We start from the raw sequence: 6000 nt of genomic DNA, 5'->3' as shown, positions 1-6000 counted from the left end.
TAACCAAATATTAGTATATGATACAAGAGTTCCGTACATATAAAGAATGCCTAAATCCGAGTTATAACAAAAAAGTTATGACCCATCAAAGTTTTACGGCAAAAACCGGCATGGCACCGGGAAGCGTAAAATAGTGAATTTATGATAGATGAATTTTTGGCATTAGAGATCTAAACAAAATTCATATTATATGTTAAACCAAGAGCGTCCATGAAAAGAATGCCCAAATCTGACTTCGTATGAGGAAGTTATGATTTTTCGAAGTTTCGGTTTAGCAGTGCACAGCCCGAAACTCGAATTTTAGTTTGAGCGGTTTTGGGCCTACGCAACCTAAATGAGAGTTGAATATCTCATTAATAGGAACTCAACGATAAAAAGACAGACGAAAACGGAGTTCGTATGAAGGAGTTACGAATTCTTAGCGGTAATTTAACAGTCTAATCTTCTCCTACAATTAAATTTAAGATTGGTCGAGAATTAGCCGATGGAGTCAAAATGAAAGTTGTAGATCTTATTTTTGCCTAGGCGTGGATATAAAGAACGTAAAAAACGGAGCTCGTATGCGAAAGTTATGAATTTTTGAAAATCGGTTGATTTCCACCCTATGTACGATGCCATGTGTAAGCACCAGACGAAACCTGTTAGATTAGTGTCTAAGTCCATAACTATTTTGGTATGTACCTGACCCGATTATGAGCATGGTCCTTTTGGGTTGCCTTCACCATAGCAATATGTAGGGTGAATTAAGGAGAGAAAGGTTTAATTATGATTTATTAATATACTATAAGAATAATATATTATAGGAGAAATCATAATGTTTAATTAATATTAGTCAAGAATTATTTAAGAATTAATTTTGTGGCTAAAATAGATTAATTAAACTTAAGGGACTAAAATTGTAATTATAATATAATTACAAGAGTGGGCTAATGGACTCCATAAAGTGGAGTGGACGAAATTTATGGGGAAGCCCATAAGATTTCGTCCATGACTCTAAAGAAAGGGATCCATGGGTTGCTTAGGGCCTAAGCAGTCAAATTAGGGTTTCCTAGTTGAAAACCCTAATAGCCTAAATGTATATTAAGGACCCTTAAGCCCCCAAAACGTGGATAAGTCTTCCTCTAGGGTTTCTAGATGTTTTGGACAGCCTCCTCTTTTCTCCTCTTCATCCAAGTTACTTAGTGGTGTTTGTGACTCCATTAGAGGTGCAACACTTGAGGTACTAAGCTTTCTAAAGCTAAGGATTAATTGTAATTGCTATATAACAATCTAAGGTAATATCTAAACCCTAGTTTTATGTTATATGATTAATTGTATGCTAGATCTAGGGTTTATAAGTCTTGGAAGTTTATTGCATGTTCAAAGTAGAAAAACTAGATCCAAGCGATTAGGGTTGCATGAAAACCACGGGATCGTTGTTATGCTCAAATCCCCTCAGTGGTATCAGAGCATGGTTCGTTTTTCTATTGAATTGATGCATAATTGAACTGAAAAAGACCCGAAAATCGAAATTTCTTGATGTCTGCCTGATGAACTCGCCGAGTTGTTCTTAGAACTCGACGAGTAGCTTGAACTCGACGAGTTCCAAAGAGGACTCGATGAGTTGGCTGTTCAGTTGTCAGGTTTTCGATTTTTTGGTCAGATTTTGATGTGGATAATTACCAAAACTCGTTTTTATTACCTTAAATCGATTTTTTATGTTTGGAATGTTTATCCTTATCAAAATTGATGGATTTGGTTAAATATGGATAATATATGATTATTATTAGATAAATATTTGACCTAGTAAGTTTGAAAAGTTTCAAGTTGCACCCTTTAGGTTTTATAGTTTAAATTTGAACTTAAAAGTTTTGTTTTGAAATTTAAATAAGTTAAACCCTAATGTTTTGAAATGTTTCAAAACTTTCCCTCAAGTTTTGAAGTTTAAAAGTTGATTAAAAGTTAAATTTTGAAATATTAAATTCTAAAAACCCTAGTAATTTGAATAGTTCAAATCGCACTCTTATGGTTTTATTAATTAATTAAAGTTTATAATTAAAGGTGATTTAATAAACCCATAAAGTTTTGGTTTACATTTTATTAAAAGTATAATTTACTAAATTGAACCACCAAGTATTTTAAAAGTGTAAAATACACCATATACTATATATAACATTAAAAATCTAATATTAGATATATATATATGAGTAAACAGTCAGTCTTACCATTAGTAGGCCTCATTCACGAAGCTGGTCTATAAGGGGTGTTTAAGGAAATTGCCTATAAAATGACGATTGAATGGGTTTTCACTCTTACCCACCGCACTCTTGACTAGTGGAGGGTCGTTAGCTGAACATGTAAGATAGGACAAAAAGCTTCCATTATAAGTATAATGAAGTACAAAGTAACTATATGCTTTTATAAATTCCAAATTCATAGTTACTTTAGGCAAAATGTGAAATTGTATGCTAATCCATGGAATTACACTTCATACCCTTATCAAACGTTAGTGGAGCGTGTGTGGTTAACAGGCACACTAATTTGGCAATAACATTGGTAGCTGATATGTGCATTAATTAGTCATATATTTAGCATACATTTTTATTTATTTTTAGCTAATTATGTATATAATGTGGACAAAAGGTACTTAATAATGCTTAAATTTTGTTTTTAGTCCAAAAGACATGCTTGGAAGTGAAAGGGAACAAGGGGAAGCAATTAGAGACCAAAGAATGAAGAATGAGGGACAAAAGCTTAGCTACTCGACGAGTTCTCGAGGCTACTCGGTGAGTACCCAAGAATATTCCAGAAGATAAGTCAAGACTCCTGGTATAAGACGGATTTCGTGCATCTACTCAGCGAGTTGGGTCTGCTACTCGCCGAGTACACCCTATTTTGTGATAATTATAAATATTGAACCATTATCCGAATGGAAAAGACTTTTGGCAATTTTGAGAGCTGAATCTGCAAAAAAGAACCCTTTGAGGAGCTGAGGAACCCTAACCTTCAATCCTTTGAAGAATCAAGGCAGTTTAGGTTATTCATTCCATTTAGCTTTAGGAATTAAGTATGTTTAGCTTAGTTGAATTTGTTTTTGAGTTTGTTTTTGCTATGACTATGAACTAAATTCGTTTTGTTTCTGTTGGGGAAGACCAAGTTACTCCTATGGTTTAGTTATACTCTTTGATTGATTGTTATTTGGTGATTTTATTAAATTAAGTTTGTTAAAGAACCTTATGCATTAATGACAACTATTTTCTGTTAATTGGAAGGTAATTAAGGTGCATGAACATCTCTTAATTATTAACCTCATATGTTATGTGAACACTTTATCATATGCCTAGGAATAATGAATATGAAACTAGGATTAATTAGAGAATGGGTAAATTAATGTGTGAGCTTGTTTGAGAAACCAACAAACAAGAGGTTAACTGAAACACCAACTTGATTAACCAATTACAAATCTTGTTTAATCCAAACAATTGAACTAGGGAATTAATTAGTTTAAACAATTGGCCACTGCTTGAATTGATTAATTGTCTAAGGGTTAGGAGTAATGAACATGAACCTAACCACTATAGTTGGTAACCAATAATAATTGATTTATCATTTAAATAACCATAGGAGTGAATTGGTTGAACCTAAACAGAAACCCTTTATTAAATTTGGTGAATTTGTCATTTGCTTTAATTGTTTAGTTACTTAAGTGCTTAAGTGCTTTGTTTAAGTTTCTAGTCTTGTAAAACTAGAGAAAAAACCTTTTACTTTTATTAGTTGCTTAGTTAAAATTAGTTATTAGATTAATTTCCGTTCCCTGAGTTCGACACCCTACTTACCTAACTATACCACTAAAAGACAGGTTCACTGCCTTTGTGTGCTTAATTTATTAACTAAAAGTAGGATTAAAACTAGCTCGTTTCACACACATCAAGTTTTTGGCGCCGTTGTCGGGGAGCGGTTCTAAATAATTTATCTAATTCCTAATTTTTTCGATCCTTTGTGTGAGTTTACTGGCACAAAGTTAATTTATTGCAATTTAATAATTACTAGTTAGATTTTAGCATCTATTTTAGTTTTTATATTAAGTTTAGTTTTCTTTCAAAAATACATTGCTACTCGTCTAGTGCATTCGCACCTACTCGACGAGTATAGCAGTATTTTGCCTTTAATTTTTGTTTTTTTTAGTTGCATTTTTTTCTTTTTACGTTTTTATCTTGTTATATTTCAAGACTTTCATGACCAGAGGATCAAACACTCCGCTGGTACCCCCGTTTGAAGATCCCGAATCCACATTGAGATGGAACAGAGGAAAGGATGTGGAGAGCTCGAATACACATAAGAAGTCACCTTTGTCTAACTTGAAGACTGTTTTTGGGAAGAAAAAGAGCAGCAAAGCAGGTGCATCCAACACATTTTTAGAAAGCGAAGACCCGATCAAGGAAGACACCGAGGAGGAAGAAGAACCTACATACGGGCACGACTCCGATTCCAACGACGAGTTAGCTCATACCATGGCTAACATTGATGGAATCCCCATGGGAGAGTGGAATAAAAGGATCCGCGATGACACCGTCCTGGGAGTTGTGCAACCCGCAATTCCCGCTACTGCTACGTTCGAGCTAAAGGGCCACATACTCGCCCAGCTAAAGGAAATTCCTTTCTATGGAAAAGACCACGAGGATGCCTACAAGCATTTGGATGAAGTCAATGATGTAACTGATTACTTTAATGTTCCAAATGTGCCTCGCGAGACTCATCTACTACGCATGCTTCCAGTGACATTCAAAGGTGCTGCAAAAGACCGGCTCAAGTCACTTCTGTTGGGGTTGCAAAGTTATTCATTCATGACTTTGTAAATGTTTGACTTTTGTAAAACCCACTTGCATGTGGTGCTTTAGCCTTTAGACCCATTTGTTAGTTAGAGTGAGAGAGACACAGGTAAACACCTCTATAAATAGTGGGTTCATACCACTTGTAGAGATGTGCTTGAGAGATGTAGAAGTGAGTGTGTAAGTGTGTGTTAATTATGTAGTCTAGATCTAGATCCTTTTTGTAACACCATATACATTCAATATATCTCTTAAACACCCAAATCACCATGTTCAATTGTGCAAGCTTTAATTCTGCATGCTAAACCATGTTCTTATGTCACTACAATTGGTATCAGAGCTTGGTTTTCACGATCAACGTGACTTTTGAAGAACGATTCTCGGTTTGGCAAATTTCGTTGCAATTTGATCAATTTTGGTGAGTCTCTCTCTATGATCTCTCGTAATATTTGGATTCGTGCTTTGCATTCTTGATTCATGATCGTTTGACTCGTTGGATCAAATTTTTCTTGAAAAACCCCATTGATGATCCAACAATTTTTTTTTGATCAATTCTCACTAAAAACGATATCAAATTTGTGTTTACTGTTCATTGATCTAAAATTCATTTGATCCTTATCGTGAGCAAAATTCAAAGATTTGTTACTGTTCATGTTCAATCATAGAGCCCAAGAACTTTTGTATATCAATTAATATTCAATTAAATCATTTGAGCCCAGATCCAATTCGTAAATCCAAATCACAAATCAGTTACTGTTCATTGATAAATCATTTAAGCCCAATTGTTCTGCACATATTGTATTCAGATGTCCGATTCGATGCTTAATACTTCATCGTCCTATGCTTAGACGAGTTGTACGTCTAGATCATCCAAGCAACTCATCTGTTGCTTTCTTGTTCTTGATTCTTGTTCGTTTTTTTTATAATCGATCATGTTAATCGACTTTACTTTGCTTGTGACTCGATTTGTTTTATTACAAATTGATTATGATCAAGGCAAATTTGAGAAACATTAAATTGTATCACTGATTTTAGTCAAATCGATCAAGAACACTTGAAGGAGATGAAAAACATAGTTTGAATAATGTGTTTGATCTGAAATCTGACTCCAGATTCATTGATTTTGTGTTTATGATTGGTTGACTTTAAAAAGTCAAACTGTGAAATATTCAAAATCGATTTTGGAGGTTGT

This window comes from Lactuca saligna, chromosome 5 (assembly GCF_052625555.1).
Source record: "Lactuca saligna cultivar CGN05327 chromosome 5, ASM5262555v1, whole genome shotgun sequence".
Classification (NCBI taxonomy): Eukaryota; Viridiplantae; Streptophyta; class Magnoliopsida; order Asterales; family Asteraceae; genus Lactuca; species Lactuca saligna.
The sequence above is the reverse complement of the archived record's forward strand: the minus strand, read 5'-3'. Positions refer to the sequence as shown.